The following is an 18,220-nucleotide window of genomic DNA, read 5'->3' as shown; positions in this document are numbered from 1 at the left end:
TTGACTTTCGTTTTGATGTGACGTACAGTCTCGAGTATGAACGCTTTGAAGGGTCTTTCACGTTGTTAAATTTTGGGACAAATTAAATTCTCATATCTGGTTAATGAGTTGGACTCGGATAGACTAAGTAATTGCATAGTAATTGTGACTGCGAAAGTGTATAACAAGATACTAATTTGAGGCTAGCATGTGGGTTATCCCCTGCGGAGTAATCTACATAGGTATGTTCCTTATGATGTGAATAGAGAGTTTCTTTTCTGCCAGCGGGGCGTATGTGTTGAGACTTAAATTTGAATCTGGTTGAGAAAGTTGACTTGAGTGTTAAGGGAATGGATGCGAGCTTAGCGGACGATTGAGGTAATTTTATGGTTGGCGTGGTATGAGCTTGAGAAGAATTTTTGTTGAACTGAATGCGGTATTAAGGCAGTAATAGAGTATGGGTATCGTGAGTTATCGAGTGTTTTAATCTATGGCTTTGAGCCAAGTGGGGGAGCTTGCTATTGACAATTCAATTTCACGGTTATATTTAAAGGTTTAAATTTGGGCTGAGGCATACTTGTGGGTTAGTTATGACTTGCAGAGGTGGAGTTCGAGAATAACTCGAGTAAGGAAATTTCTAGATACGGGTTTTATTGCGCTTTATGAGTATATGAAAATCATAGGATAAGTGAGTTGTTATTTGTGAATGATGTAGTGCGCACGGAGTATGAGTTTGATAGGTGGTATTAAAGTAAAGTTACTTCTTTGAGTATTGTTGTGCTAATGGGGCACATGTCTTTTGGCTCATTTGGGCGGTGTAATTTGGATTTTCACAAAGGGGGAGACTCTCGAAAAAGTTCCAATAGGTTCGAGGTTTATATATAGCAATTGAGAATTTCTCCGGACTTGTGTATGGATAAAATCTGAGACTTGCATTTGATGGTATCTGGACTTGCAAAAATTCCGTTTGTCTATGGATTCTACATTTTTGTATAAGGAAGGTAAGAAGAAAAATTTCAAATTCACATAAGGTATTTTCAGAGTGAGTGTTACAGTTGTGGTATTTATGAAGGTGCTTAAGAAGAATACAGTTGCCTATGGGCCTTAGGGCGTTGTGGTTCTATCCTAGGGTTCGTAGGGTGAATTGTGGTTAAAGATCGTGGTATTTTAGCAAGGAGAAGTATCAATTTGAAGACAAATTCAGAAGGGACTCAGAGAAATAGGACAACTTGGTGGTAGGTTGGATCAGTATGGTAATGAATATGATCGCTTCTTTGGGTGCTTATGATGTGGGGGTTTTCTACAGGTACTTTGTGACAATACTCTTGAGTTTGGCGACCTGCGTGGCTTGGTTGAGTTAGAGAGATTCAGTTCTGATGCCTTGATTATGTCCAAATGGATCCCAAGGCATTCTCGAGGATTTCTACCACAATTTGAGATGGATATTTCCTACCGGCCTGAGGAGCATGTTGAGTAGTGTGATTTTCTACCGGATGAGATCAAATGGAAGGCTTCATCGATCGCCCTAGATAGAGTACTACATAGAGGGTCTCTACTAGTCTATATATTCTTTGATTTCGTCCCCCCCTCCCCGTAAGAAAAAGTGTTATCGGATTTCCATCGATGACTTAAGCCTCTAGCTGATCGGATATGTATTCTACTTGTGACTCCAAATGATAATGGGATTCTCGTATACATCATATGATGGCATGATAGATGTGGTGTGTTGTGTGGGATTAAGGTTTGCGTGTGCCATGTCACGATTTAGTTTTGAAAGGGAGGTCATAAATTCTTAGAGTTCATGGACGGTTTTCGAGGTTTAGATGAATGTTATAACTAATTGGTATTGCGTGAGTAGAGTGTACATTTCAGAAGGCGCACTATGTTTTGAATCATGGATATTTCATAGGTGTTGCGGCACTCTCCTGGTTGATCGACTGCTGATTTTAAGACGTTGTTAGGTGGCATGAAAGAATGGGAGAAGTATTCCTCGTGGGATGATCATGTATGAGAGATATATTAGACATTCGGGCTGTGGAGATAGAATCAAAAATGGTGATTCATGTGTTCTATGGATTTGGAGATTAGGAGTTTTCAGGAGCAGATTGTTTCATGGTTGTGGACTGTGAAGTCGTGGCCGAAGCTGGCCAGATAATAGTATGCATTATGATTCAGTCGATGTGGATTTTCGGAGGGTCATTTATCTATTTGTGGGTGACCAGAGTTGATTTGGGGGTCCATTGGTAGGTCCAATTAGGATGTGTATTCTACACCGAGTCGGATTGGTTGGCTCCATACTGCTACTGTTAAGGAATGTGCCATTCAGTTGATGTTGAGCTTATTCGTGTTCGGAAATGATCTGTCAGTTACTCTTCTATGCTACGAGGAGTTGTGATTCATTGGTTATATGCACCCATGGTGCGGTTCTATTGGGGTCCTTATGGCAGAATCTGAGCGAGATGAGTATTCGGGTATTGCATGATCGATTGCGTATTGGTTAGGTTCTTTTAGGTTTTGTATGGCATTGTGTCATTTGCCTCACCATGGTTATGGTCATGCATTTCGTGTACTTGATGTCGAATTACGTGTAGTTGTTGATTTTGAGAATTGTGGCTTGAGGTATTTCATATGGACTGGTGTTTTGGATGGTCACGCATTGTAAAGGGGCAATGTTGGGATATGATCCTTTGTGTTAGATTCGTGTGTCTTGGTCCTACTATGTGTGATAGGATTATAACATTGCAGTTGTGGTGGTACTTGTTAATCTTGCGGGGCAGCTCTCTCATTTGAGTCATTTTTCATGTCTGAGTACATTTGAATTGTTGCATATTGGTGCACGGATGGAACGGTATATGGCTCTGGGTAGTATTGGTGTGACATGTCAGTAGAGTAACTAGTATTTGATAAGATAAGGTCATTGGACCTAGAATGGGTACTATCATGTTCGATTGCGGTGTGATCGGGAGGATAATATTGAAAGTCGGCTTAGAAAGTGATTATGGTTCTGGTTGGGGCGAGAAAGCTCCATGACTTGTTGATCTGATAAGGGGTTAGGAGATTCTGCGTGTTTCTTTTATTATCAACAGTGTACGAAGGTTTTGGAATGAGGTTTTGTCTGATATGGGGTTAATACCAGTACCGGTTGGTTTGAGTAGTTACTGTGATCGGGAATGGTGCTGCGAGCATGTGAGTTGTGTAGTATGTTACGTGATTATATCTGGGGTTATGGTTATGGCTTGATACAGCTTGTTCAGACTTATACAGTGTGTAGATATGAGATTCGTGTCTTGAAAAGAATTCTGGATGTTGGAAATTTGGGTTCTAAGTTTTTGGGCTAAGGTAAAATTAATGATTTTCAGTTGTATTGTGTTGTCAGCCCTATATAGAATAGGGTGACGTGGGATCACCCCCAGGTACGTGCATGGTAATATGGAATAGTGATTTGATGGCTTGGAAACAACTCTTGGCACGTTCGAGGACGAACGTATGTTTAAGTGGGGGAGAATGTAACGACTCGGCCGGTCGTTTTGAGCATTTCAGCCTCGTTCCCCCATTTACTGCTCCGTTTGTGCTTTATAGCCATTGTATGACTTATCGGGTTAGTTAGTTTGGGTCCGGTGAGAATTTAGAGTGAAATGAGACACTTAGTCTCTTAAATGAAAAACTTAAGTTGGAAAAGTCGACCGGATGTTGATCTATGTGTAAATGACCTTGGATTCGAGTTATGATGATTCCAGTAGCTCCGTATGGTGATTTTGGACTTAAGAGTGTGTCCAGAAAATTATTTGGAGGTCCGTAGTTGAATTAGGCTTGAAATGGCGAAAGTTGAATTATTGGAAAGTTTGACCTGGGGGTTGACTTTTTTATATCGGGGTCGGAATCTGATTCTGGAAATAGGAATAGCTTCGTTATGTCAATTATGACTTGTGTGCAAAATTTGAAGTCATTCCGGATTGATTTGATGTGTTTCGGCACAAGATATAGAATTTTAAAGTTCAAGTACATAAATTTTGAATTGGGGTATGATTCGTCGTTTTGATGTTGTTTGAGGCCTCAAGTAGGTTTGTGGTATATTTTAGGACTTGTTGGTGTATTTAGTTGAGGTCCCGGGTGCCTCGGGCGAGTTCCGGATGATTAACAGATCAAAAATTGAAGTTGTGAGGTTACTGAACCTGTAACCCTTCTGGTATGATCGCAACTATGAGGGTCTTGGCCGCAGGTGCGGCAGCTCGAGTGAAGGTGCGGAGTTGGAGGGTGTCAGCAGAGGTCACAAGTGCGATGGGATTTTTGCACTTGCAATTGTGCAGATGCGGGCAGGGATTCGCAGAAGCGAAAAATGGTGAGGAAGCCGGACAGCGCAGGTGCGACTTTATTCCGCAGAAGCGGGTGCGCAGGTGGGAGCCCAGGCTCCGCAGGTGCGAAAAGCCTAGGCATAACCCTTTAAGTTCGAGGGTTCGATATTTTCACTCATTTTCAAATTTTGGAGCACGGTTTGGGTGATTTTGGAGAGGAATATTTTCACACAACTTGGGGTAAATGTTCTTGACTCCCTTGTGATTATATTTCATGAATTAATCTTCATTTTTGGTGTATGATTATCGAATCTTCACGAGAAATCGAATGAAATTCCTATAATTTCATAAAACGAATTTTTGAGTTTTGAACATTGATTTGGAGTCGAAATTGAGTGAAATTAGTATGGTTGAACTTGTAATTGGATGGGTTGTCGGATTTTGTGAGTTTTGTCGGATTCCAAGACGCGGGCCCCACGGGCGATTTTTGGAGTGTAATTTCGGATTTTGTGGGAAAATATTAGTATTTTGATATGGAATTAATTCCTATAATTGTGTGGACTGAATCAAATTAATTGTGACTAGATTCGAGCCGTTTGGAAGTTGATACGCGCATAATGGAATTTCTTGAGCATTGTTTAGCTTGCTCGACATTGGTATTATCTTGTTCGAGGTAAGTAACTCTTCTAATCTTGGAGCTGAGGGTATGAACCCTAAATATATGTATTATATGAATTGTTTGGAGGTGACGCACATGCTAGGTGACGGGCGTGTGGGCGTGCACCATAGAAATTGTGACGTAATTGTTTCCGTGGAATTTTGTAGTCAAATAATCTTGGCATTTTCCATGCAGTTTTATGTGTTAAAGAAATTGAGCTGAGAATTATATTAAAAATCATGTTGAGGCTATGTGCCGGTATTATTGAGACCCATAGAGGTCATATTGCTGTGAATTATTTGTTTAAATTGAAATTTCATACGCAGTCATACTCATTTCATTGCATATCATATCTCAGTCTCTGTTGTTATTTATTGATACATCATATCATCATTTCCGAGATAGTTTCATGACATTGTGAGCCCGTGAGAGAGAGACTGGAGAGATTGATGACTGAGTGAGGCCGAGGGCCTGATTGATTTTGTTATTGTACTATAGCACGTGAGTTGTGTGTGCGGTTTATAACGCTTGGACTGAAGGAGCCCCTCCGGAGTCTGTACAGCCCCAGTGAGTGTGGTTGATATTATTGAGGGATGGATCTTCCCTAGAGATGGATCTTGTCCGAAGCATTGTATACCTACAGATGGATTTTCTCCACTGGCTAGATTGGCCCTACTCGGTACTGAGTGACTGATGATCAGTTGATGTGTATATTCCGGGATAGATCTTCCCTCGACATGGATCTTGTTTGAAGCATTGTATACCTGGAGATGGATCTTCTCCACGGGCTGGATTGGCCCTACTCGGTACTGAGTGACTGATGATTAGTTGATGTGTATATTCCGGGATGGATCTTCCCTGGGCCGGATTGGCCATATACAGTATCGAGTGATTGAGCATGATGAGTGGAATGTGTGAGAAAGTGAGATTGACTACTCTGAGAGTGTGAATACATGAGTTCATCTCTGAGATACATTGCATTGATATGCACACATGACATACAGGTATAGAGATATATTTTTTTCATGTTGTACGGTATCACGTCATTCATGATTTCTCACACGTGTTGACATATGGGCATAGTGATGCATTTGTTTTACATTGGTTATCTGGAAAGAAAATGAGACATCTTAATTATCATTTAAAAGATTTTTGGGAAAATTATTATTTTCAAACTTACTCATATTTTTGGCAATTTCGGTAGACGATTTGGGTTTTCACTGATGTACTTGAAATGCAGAACTATTTTTAGAAATCATGATTTAGCTGAGCATTTTATCTCTGAGTTACTTCGAGTATTACTTGTTTTATATTGTTATGAACTATTGTTGGTTATGGAAGTTGGACTCTGACCTTGGTACAAGCTCATTACTACTTTCAACCTAAGGTTAGGTTTGTTACTTATTGAGTACATGGGGTCGGTTATACTCATACTACACTTCTGCACCTTGCGTGCAAATGTTGGCTGCTGATGTTGCTCTGTTCGTTGGGAGCTGGATCTGAAGAGGTACCTGCGTTCTGGTTGTAGCTGCCTCTTGTTCATGGTAGCCTTAGATTCATAAAACTTTGTTTATGTACTTTTCAAACAGATGATGTATTACTTCATACCAGCTTTGTATACTCTATTCTTAGAAGGTCATGATTTGTACTACCAGTTCTTGGAGAATGTATAAGATTTAGATTTTTTCTTTACTTAAATTGCTTTAATAATTGTTTTTGGAATTGGATTATGGATAATTGGCTTACCTAGTAGGTTGGGTTAGGTGCCATCACGACTAGTTAGATTTTGGGTCGTGACAAAGCTTCGCAGGTGCGAAACACCAGAACCAGACCTGCAAATTTTTACAATAATGGTCTGAAACTCGTCTGAAACTCACTCGAGCATCTCGGGACCTCGTTCGAATATTCCAACTAGTCTCATACCATAATACGGACTTACTCGGGATCTCAAACAACGTTGAAACTACAAATCACAACTCGATTCGGACTTATGAGTTTCAAACTTTTCACTTTACAAAAACCGTGCCTAAACGTATTAAATGAATCCCGAATGATTTCAAATTTGGCGCACAAGTTATAAATGATATAACGGAGCTATTTTAACTCTTGAAATCTCAATCCGAGTCCGATATCGATAAAATCAAATTTACGGTCAAACTTTGAAAATCTTTAGCCCTTAGATTTCTAGTTTTCGTTAAATGGCGATAATTCAAGCTAGGGACCTCCGAATTCGATTAGCGGCATACGCCCAAGTCACATATCATGATACGGACCTATCGGAACTGTCAAAATATTGATCCGAGTCTGTTTACTCAAAACGTTGACTGAAGTCAACTCAAATGAGTTTTGAAGCTCCATTTCACATTTTAATCAATTTTTCGCATAAAACTTTCTGAAAAATTTACGGACTGCGCACACAAGTCGAGGAATGCTGAAAGGTGCTATTCAAGATCTCAGAATACAAAAATGAATGTTTAAAATTAAAGATGATATATTGGATCATCACAGCATGTCGGCAAGCCAGCTATTTTGCAAACTTTAGAGTGATATTTGATTCATATCACAATTAGAACTCAACTAACTTTGTAGGAGGTTTTGATCAGCACTATATTGCAATTAGAAGAAAAGTTGTATTTTAAATCGAAATTGATAATATTTTGAATATTACAATTACATCCACCTTCAACTTGATTCATTAAACAAATATTTTAGTTATTTAAGGGCATAAAAGGCTATTAATATTTTAAGGATATTTTTGTCGTTCAATATTTAGCGTGAAATATTCGTGCTTTTATAATAATATAGATAGATTTAGATAGATTATATAGATATAGATATAGATATAGATTTACGAAAGTACCTTATAAGCAAAAATAATTGTGAAAATACAAATTATTATCGATATATAATGCTCTTCTATGGAATGCATTTTTAGAAAGCTTATTTTAGAAAAATATCTATTTTCCTGAAGGGTTACTTTAATTAAATTTGCAATCTCACATTTTTACCGTTTTTGAAAAAAATTAAATGCTAACAAAAAGCAATGAGAAAGTTAAAGTGGTTAATGATTGAAAAAAATCTATCACTTACATATGTCAACTGCTGAATTTGGATTTAAGAGTTTTTTTTTTGGTAATAAAAGACATTTATTTATAAATTAGCTTCAGGAGGTATTACAAATAGAGATATTCTTAGGTAGAAGGGTACCTATTTCATCTCTTTCAAAAGCAGTACAAACAAAAGCGGGTGGCACAAGATAAGTAAACAATCTTCCAAAAATGTCCATTTTGCATGCATTCTTCGCTAATTGGTCTGCTACTCCATTAGCTTATCTGAATACATGCTTCAGCGACGGATCACTTGCGCTCCTTAATAGGGACCTGCAATTATCAATCAAGTTTTGATAGAGACAGTCATTGTTAGTCAGTAGGTTAATAAGTTCTTCGCAATCTGTTTCAATAATTACTGGCAGCAAGCCCCTTTCAATGGCTAATTTAACCTCATAAAGCAACACAAGTGTTTCCATGTAGATAATTGTCGCGTGCTTCATGCTCATGCTAAAACCCAGGATCCATTTTTTATTATTATCCCTAAATACCCTCCCTATACCCCCTTCCCTGGATTACCAGCACAAGCCCCATCTATGTTAAGTTTATAGAAATCGTCAATTGGAGGTTCCCACTTAATAAGGATGGTGCTTTTCCTAGGATTTCTAGAAATCTTGTTTGTTGCGAACACGAATTCTATTACCCTACTTACTGGGATATTGATATTGGGATAGGATTTGTTATTCCGGAAAGTTATATCATTTCTAGTGGACCATATATACCATAGTAAGAATGGGAGTAATTAGGACCAATTGACGTAGACGTTATAAGGTTTTTTAGTTTTCAATTGGTCTCTCAGCCAGTTAAACATGGTATCATTATAGTTCTGGCCTTAGGGATAATTATGATTAATGCATGTTTGTGCCCATATTCCCTTAGAGTAGACACAACCGAGGAAAACATGCGTGATGTCCTCTTCTTCGATGCCACAAATGGAATAATTTCCATTGGGGAAAATATTTCACCTAGCGAGCATGTGAGTTGTAGGGAGTTTGTTGAGAGCGACTGTCCACAAGAAATGTTTTAACTTATTAAGCGTGTTAGTTTTCCATATCCAGTCGTGATTTGTCTCTTCATAGTTCTCTTGGCTAGATATGAGCTCATAAGTAGCTTTGGTTGAGAAAGTGTTATGATTCCTAGAGCTCCAATCAAAAGTATCTTTTTTAGGGTGGGTTTGCTTGATATAGGTACTATGAATCTTATTGGTTACTTTTTCAGGTAGGACAATGGACATATTCGTAAAGTTGTAGGAATCTTTATTTATTATAGAGTTCAAAGTTTGGTCTACTTTCTTTTGTATGAGGGGGCCCTGTACGTAATTCCTTAGTGGGCCTGCTTGATTAACCCAATTATTGTGCCAAAGGTTTATTGATTTCCCATCTCCAACCAACCATTTGGTGGCTTGCTTGTAGATAATAGTTCCTTTCTTGTTATTTTTTCAAGTATGAGAGCCTAAGCTTTTATTGGCATTATTAATTATCGGCGATTTTTTCCTATCATACTTATTCTGTAATATATTATCCCAAAGAGAATCATTGCTTTTCCTATATCTCCAAGCCAAGGCTGCCTGGAAGGAGCTATTTTTCCAAGCTACTTTATGGAGCCCAAGGCCCTGCTGATTCTTTGGTCTTGTGACAACATCCCACCTAACTAAGTGATATTTTCTTTTTTGCTCAGTAGTCCCCAATAGGAAATTCCTCTGGATTGTGTCAATATTATCTAGTGTAGCCTTAGGGAGGTTATATATTTGCATAACATGATTTGGGATGGCATCCAGGGTTGATTTTATAAGGGTTACTCTACCAGCACTACTAAGAAACTTAGCTTTACATCCCCTAAGTCTGTTATTCATTCGATCTATTATGAATTGAAAATCCTTTTTGGATGGTCTAGTATTGATCACTGGGAATCCTAAGTACTTGCCGAGGTTGTTGGCAGCCTTTATTGATAGTTTATTACTATAAAGGTTTCTCAGGTCAGGTGGTATATTATTTGAAAATAAGATTTTGGATTTGTTGAAATTTATGGATTGCCCTGATATTGTGCAGAATTTGTTGAGTGTATTGATAAGAGAATTGCAATTTTTTTTTTGAGTTCCATTAGTAGAATAAGGTCGTCTGCAAAGAAAAGATTTGATATAGATGGTCCCCTAGGACTAATTCTAATGGGGTCCCATCTGCAACAGTCAATTTCTTAGTCTATGAGTTTGGATAGCATTTCCATGCAGATGATAAATAGGTAGGGAGATAAAGGGTCGCATTGTCTAATTCCTCTTGTTGGTTTGAAGAAATCTATTATAGTCTCATTGACAAGAATAGAAGTGTTTGTGGTGTAAATGCAGGACATGATGAGTTCTATGAGATCCTTATTGATCATCATTTTTAATTTTTTCCCTTTAAGTTTTTTAAGGTGGAGGGAATCTTCTTGTACTATAATGGCATTATCTGTCGCCCTTCTTCCTTTGATGAAGCTAGTTTGGGTGGGGTGAATAATGTTAGCAAGATAGGGTTTTATCCTATTGACTACTATTTTTGTGAAAACTTTGTACGCATTGTTACAAAGGCTAATGGGTCTATATTGCCTTATGGTCTCCGCATTTTGATACTTTGGGACTAAGCAAATGTAGGTATTTTTCATGTCTTCAGGTATATATTTAGAGGTAAAAAAAATCCCTACAAAAGCTTACCAGGTTCATACTAGTCTCCTCCCAATATCTTTGATAAAAAAAGGGTGTAAACCATCAGGCCCCGGGGCTTTAAAAGGTTTGAATGAAAAGAGGGCATTCCTAATTTCTTTCTCAGAGGGGGTGTTAGTTAATAAATGTTGATCAATATCGTTAGTGGTTGCATTATAGGACATGTAGATATTCTTCCTGTAGGATAAGACTTTCTCTATAGAGTATAAATTAAGGTAGAAATTAGTAATGATAGCCTTTATATCTTTTTGGTCGTAAATCTAGTTCCCACCCTAATCTTTTAGACTTAGGATTTGTTTCTTTCTCCTTCTTTGTAACGTAGTTATCCGGAAGAAATTAGTATTCGCATCTCCTTCTTGGATCCATTGAATTCTAGATTTGAGCTTCCAAAACTCTTTCTCTAATCTCATTATATTATTATACTCCTCAATAAGGTCATTTTCTAGGCTGATAAGGAAATTGCTAGTGGTGTATTTTGGTGAATTCTAAATACCATGTAATCTAGCAATAATGGTATTATTTTTCCTAAATATATTTCCAAAAGTATTATTATTCCATTCCTTAACCCTATCTGTAAATTCCTCGATTGCTTTAAGGATATCTAAATGGTTATCCCGCGTTTCCTTGACTAAACTTTTGAAACTAGGGTGTGACATCCACATAGACTCGATTCTAAAAATGTTATTACTAGTGCTAATTATTTTGTGAAGGTCTAGTTTAATAGGGCAATGGTTGGAGTGGGTCCTAATAAGGTGTTTGACACTCGCTTCTTAGAATAGATTAATCCAATCCGCGTTTGCTAAAAATCTATCCAATCTTACCATGATTAGGGTTTTGCATTATTTCCTTTTATTAGTCCAGGTATACTTAGGACCCTTGTATCCTAAATCCAAGAGATTGCAATAGTTAAGACAATTATTAAAACGGGTAAGTCTATTATTATTAACAGGGAGCCCTCCAAATTTTTCTGAAGCTCGTGTTACCTCGTTAAAGTCTCCTACTACTAACCAAGGGCCTTTGTAGTTGTTTGCTCCTGTTTTAAGATCGTCCCATAAAATAAGTCTTTCCTCTAATAGATTGCTAGCATAAATAACTGTAAGAAGCCAATAATTGTTCGAATTATTTACCTTTACCATGGCATGTATCTCCTGATTCGTGCCTCCGATTTGGTCTATTAAGGTATCTTCGCTATTCCACATGAGTGACATGCCACCTGAGCTTCCGTGAGATGGAATCTGAATTAAACTGGAGAAGCCAAAGTCATGCACCATGTTATGGTAATCTTCGAGCTTAGTTTCCAATAAAGCTACTACATTAGGTCGATGGTAGTCTAGCATCGAACGAAAAGCTCTTCTAAAATCAACATTACTTGCACCCCTACAATTCCAAATGATGATATTCATACTAGTATTTTGGGTTGAAGACACCTTCCTTTGGCTCATTTGAGTACTGTGCTGGCTCATGTTGCCTTCTTGGTTCATCCAATAGTGTGTGAACATTGTTGGAACCATCACTACAGCATATTGGTATATTCCCGGTAGGTTTAGCTTCCTTATAGTGATTGAGCATTTCCTCAAATCCACCGGGTAACTTAAGATGAATCTTTTTTCTCTTCTTGCCATGAACATCATTGTTTTTGCGTACCTCAACACTCCATGCTCCACTACTCTTTCTGTTGGCATTTCTTACTCTTTTTACTCCTCTTCCATCCTTGTTTGGTTCTGATCCTGTTGTGGAGTTGGTGTAAGCACTGGTACATTATGTATCTTTGCTGGTTGTTGTATATTGTTGTTGACATCGTATGTTAGGGGTGTGTGTATGGTCTGTACATGGTTCAGTGAGGGTGCATGGTTTGTTGTATGGATCGTGTGTGTGTTCATTAGGTGTTCTGGATTGGTTTGGTACATTGGAGCTGAGGTTGGTGGGTTCTGAGGGTTGGGGAAGAGTGGTATCTGCATATTGAATAGGTTGGAGGGATTCTGGGCGTGTGAGCTTGAGTATCCCCATGGTTTTGACTCCATTGAGACGGGTGAATACTGGGCTTGGGTATATGGGAAAGGACTATGGGTGATGGTGAAACATGTAATACCATGGCAAGTTCATGATGTTGTTCATACCTAGCTGAAACCCCTCCGAAACTATTTGTGCTAGATAGCTTGGGTCCTCTATCTGGACCACTATATTTTGCCCATTAAGTTGTAAGCTTATGCTCAAAGCATGCTCCATTAACCCGTGCTCCAGCCATGATTGTGGAACGTGATTTTGATGAATGGGCATCGTTGAGTAGATTGCACTACAACTCAGGTATTTTGAGGAGAAAGGGAAAAATTTATGTTGGAGGTACTGGCAACTTAAGACAACAATAATTAGATTTAATAGAAAATCCCACAAATACTGATACAAATACACTCTTAAAACCCGGTGTCACTGACTACATGAGCATCTAAATAATAACATAGTCTGACTGATAAAAACACTATCTGGAAATATAGAATAGTAAAAATAATTGAAAGGAAAGAGAGTCAAGGTCTGCAGACGCCAGGCAGCTACCTCGATAGTCTTTAATGGATGAAACTCCGAAATCTAGCAACCGCCGTATCCGAAAGTATCTGGATCTGCACACGAAGTGCAGAGTGTAGTATGAGTACAACCAACCCCATGTACTCAATAAGTAACTAGACTAACCTTTGGACTGAAAGTAGTGACGAGCTCAACAGGTACAGTCCAGTATAGAAATAACAGTACAGAAATGTAGGCATGCTTTCAAGTTCAACAGTTAAACTCAGTACAAGTAAAATAGATCAATTATGAATGATATGAGGAATATGACATCTCTATATCTACATGCCAATGTACATGCTATATGTGATTCACCTCAATGGAAACCTCATGTACTCACAGTCTCAAAATACTCAATCACTTAGTATTATATATGGTCATATATATATATATATACATACACACACACACACATCAACTGACAGTCAGTCACTAAGTACTGTATAAGGCCAATTCAGCCCAGGGGAATATCCATCCCCAAATATAAATGATTCGGACAAGATCCATATCCAGGGAAGATCCATACCTCGATATAAATACTTCGGGCAAGATCCATACCCACGGAAGATCCATCCCTCAATATAAAAATGCTTCAGGCAAGATCCATGCCCAGGGAAGATCCATCCCTCAATATAAAATGTTTCGGGAAAGATCCATGCCCAGGAAAGATCCATCCCTCAATATAAAATCAATCGCACTCACCGTGGGGGGTGCAGACTGCGTAGGGGCTCCTTCAGCCCAAGCGCTATAATAGCCAGATCCAGGCATAATTAAATAAAATATGTTGCGGCGTGCAGCCCAATCCCATAAATATCACTCAAAATGGGCTCTCAATGACATGAAAATCAACCCGACATGATAATATGATGTATCAATGAATGACAACAGAGACTGAGATATGATATGTAAATGATAGATATGACTGAGTACAAAAATGTAAATTTAAACAAGTAGTCCAATAGCAATAAGACCTCTGTGGGTCCTAAAATATCTGCATGTAGCCTAAACATGATCTTTAACATAAGTCTTAGCTCAATTTCCTCTACCACGTGGAGGATATATGGATAATGACATGATTATTTGACTATGCAACTCCATGGAATCAATTAAGTCACAATTTCTTTGGTGTACGCTCACACACCCATCACCTAGCATGTGCGTCACCTCCAAACAATTCATATAACACGAAATTCTGGGATTCATACCCTCAGAACCAAGTTTAGAAGTGTGTGCAAGTTCTTTATTCCGATATGCCTTTGCCTCGCGAATCGACCTCTGGACGCCTCGAATATAGTCATAATTAATTCGATACAGTCAAGACAAATTATAGGAATCAATTCCATATGAAAATACTATTTTTTCCAACAAAATCTGAAATTCAACTCAAAACTCGTCTATGGAGCCCACCTCTCGAAACCCGATAAAAGTTACAAAATATGAACACCCATTCAACTACGAGTCCAACCATACCAAATTTACCAAATTCCGACATCAACCCGGCCTTCAAATCCTCAAATCTTATTTTCAAATCTCAAGACTCAAATCCTCGAATTTCACCTCAAAAACACGTAATCTAGTCGAAATCATCTATGATAATTCGATATTATTGACTAACAATGATCACAAGTGACTTACCTCAAGTTTTCCCATGAGTTCTCGCTCAGAAATCGCCTCAACCCGTGTTGGAAATGTCCAAAAATGCAAAAATCCCGCAACCCCTCTGATTTTATTATGTCTAGGGCCTTTCGCATTTGTGGCTCACTTAGATGCATCTACGGTCACGTAGATGCGAGAGCTTCAACGCTTCTGCGGCTCAGGGCGCTTCTGCAAACAACAGTCCGCTTCTGCTGACTCGCTTCTACGACGAGGCTGTCGCTTCCCTTTTTTTCCACTTCTGCGATGGATGTGTCGCTTCTGCGAGGTTTCATCTGTTTCTGCAGACCTCACATTTCTGCGATGCCAAGCTCGCTTCTGCGAGCTCGCACCTACGAGAAAATGTCCGCTGGTGCGATTTCACCAGAAGGCAAAATTTTCAGATTTCCTCTAAGTCCAAATTTGATCCGTTAACCATCCGAAACTCATCCGAGGCCCCGGGGACCTCAACCAATTATACCAACAAGTCCTAAAACATCATACGGACTTAGTCGAGGCCTCAAATCACATCAAAAAATGCTAAAAACATGAATCATACCCCAATTCAAGCTTAATGAAACTAAGAAATTCCAACTTCTACATTTGATGTCGAAACCTATCAAATCAAGTCTGATTGACCTCAAATTTTGCACACAAGTCATAAATAACATAACAGACATATAAAAATTTTAAGAACTGAATTCCGACCCCGATATCAAAAAAGTCAACTCCCGGTCAAACTTCCAAACTTTCAATTACCTATTTTCGCCATTTCAAGCCTAATTTAACTACGGACTTTCAAATAATTTTCCTGACACATTCCTAAGTCTAAAATTAGCATACGGAGCTATTGAAATCATCAAAACTCTATTCCAGAATCGTTTATACATAGGTCAACATCCGGCCAACTATTTCAACTTGAGCTTTAAATCTTGGAACTAAGTATTCCAATTCATTTTGAAACCTCCCCAACAAGTCACATAATTATAATTGAACACATGATAAGCAGTAAATGGGGGAACGAGGCTGAAATACTTAAAACAACCGGTCGGGTCGTTACATTCTCCCCATCTTAAACAAACGTTCGTCCTCGAACGGGTTTAGAATCATACCTGGAGCCTCAAATAGGTGTGGATATTTGCTCTGCATCTATTGCTCAATCTCCCAAATAGCTTCTACGACTGGCTGGCCTCTCCACAGCACTTTCGCTGAAGCTATGTTCTTTGATCTCAACTTTCGAACTTGTCGGTCCAAAATGGCCACCGGCTCCACATTATAAGTCAAATTATCATCTAACTGCACTGTACTGAAATCCAAAACATGAGACGGATCTCCGACATACTTCCGGATCATAGATACATGAAACACTAGATGAACACCCGATAGACTAGGTGGCAATGCAAGTTCATAAGCCACCTCTCCAATCTTCTTAAGTATTTCAAAAGGCCCAATATACCTAGGACTCAACTTGCCCTTCTTCCCAAATCTCATAATACCCTTCATAGGTGAAACTCTGAGTACTACCTTCTCTCCTACCATGTAAGCAACATCGCGAACCTTCCGGTCGGCATAACTCTTCTGTTTAGACTACGCTGTGCGAAATCGATCCTGAATCAATTTAACCTTTTCCAAAGCATCCTGAACTAAATAAATACCCAATAGCCTAGCCTCACCCGACTCAAACCAACCCACTAGAGACTGACGTCGTCTCCCATATAAAGTCTCATAAGGAGCCATCTGAATGCTCGATTGGTAGTTGTTATTAGAGGCAAACTCTGTAAGTGACAGAAACTGATCCCAAGAACCCCCAAAATCTATAACACAAGCGCGTAGCATATCTTCCAATATCTGAATAGTGCGCTCGGGTTGCCCGTCCATCTGAGGGTGAAATATTTTACTCAACTGTACCTGTGTGCCTAACTCTTGCCGCACTGCTCTCTAAAACTGTGATGTAAACTGCGTGCCCCGATCTAAAATGATGGACACTGGCACACCGTGAAGGTGAACAATCTCGCGGATATAAATCTCAGCCAACCGCTCCAAAGAATAAGTAGTACCAACTGGAATAAAATGTGCGGACTTGGTTAACCGATCCACAATCACCCAAACAACATCAAACTTTCTCATAACCCGTGGGAGTCCAACTACGAAATCCGTGGTAATACGCTCCCACTTTCACTCCGGAATTTTAAGTCTCTGAAGCAATCTGCTCGGTCTCTAATGCTCGTACTTCACCTGGTAACAATTTAAACACCGAGCTACAAATGTCACTATATCTTTCTTCATTCTTCTCCACCAATAGTCTTGTCTCAAGTCCTGATACATCTTTGCGGCACCCGAATGAATGGAGTACCGCGAACTGTGGGCTTCTTTAAGAATCAACTCACGCAACCCATCTACATTTGAAACACAAATCCGACACTGCATTCTCAACATCCCATCATCTCCAATTGTAACATATTTGGCATTGCCGTGCTGAATTGTATCCTTCAGGACAAGCAAATGGGGATCATTGTACTAGCGCTCTCTGATGCGGTCATATAAGGAAGACCGAGAAACTAGACAAGCTAGAACCCGACTGGGATTCGAAATATCTAATCTCGTGAATGGTTAGCCAAGGCCTGAACATCAACTGCAAGAGGCCTCTCACCAACAAGAATGAATTCAAGGCTACCCATACTCACCGCCTTTCTACTCAAGGCATCGGCCACCATATTAGCCTTCCCGGGATGATACAGAATAGTAATATTCATAGTCCTTTAGCAGCTTCAACCATATCCACTGCCTCAAATTAAGATCCTTCTGTTTGAACAAGTGCTGGAGATTTCGATGATCTGTAAATACCTCACAAGACATACCATAGAGATAGTGCCTCTAAATCTTTAGTGCATGAACAATAGTTGCCAACTCTAAATCATGAACATAGTAGTTCTTTTCATATGGCTTCAACTGGCGCGAAGAATAAGCAATTACTCTACCCTCCTGCATTAAGACACACCCAATACCGATCCGAGAAGCATCACAATACACTGTATAAGAGCCTGAAGCTGAAGGAAAAAGTAGAACTAGAGTTGTGGTCAATGCAGTCTTAAGCTTCTGAAAGCTCTCTTCGCACTCATCCGACCACCTGAATGGAGCACCTTTCTCAGTCAATTTAGTCATGGACGATGTAATAGATGAGAAGCCCTCCACAAATCGATGATAACAACTGGCCAAGCCGAGAAAACTCTAAATCTCAGTAGCTAAAGATGGCCCGGGCCAACTTTGAACTGCCTTTATATTCTTCGGATCTACCTTA

This window comes from Nicotiana tabacum, chromosome 24 (assembly GCF_000715075.1).
Source record: "Nicotiana tabacum cultivar K326 chromosome 24, ASM71507v2, whole genome shotgun sequence".
In the NCBI taxonomy this organism is placed as follows: Eukaryota; Viridiplantae; Streptophyta; class Magnoliopsida; order Solanales; family Solanaceae; genus Nicotiana; species Nicotiana tabacum.
The sequence above is the reverse complement of the archived record's forward strand: the minus strand, read 5'-3'. Positions refer to the sequence as shown.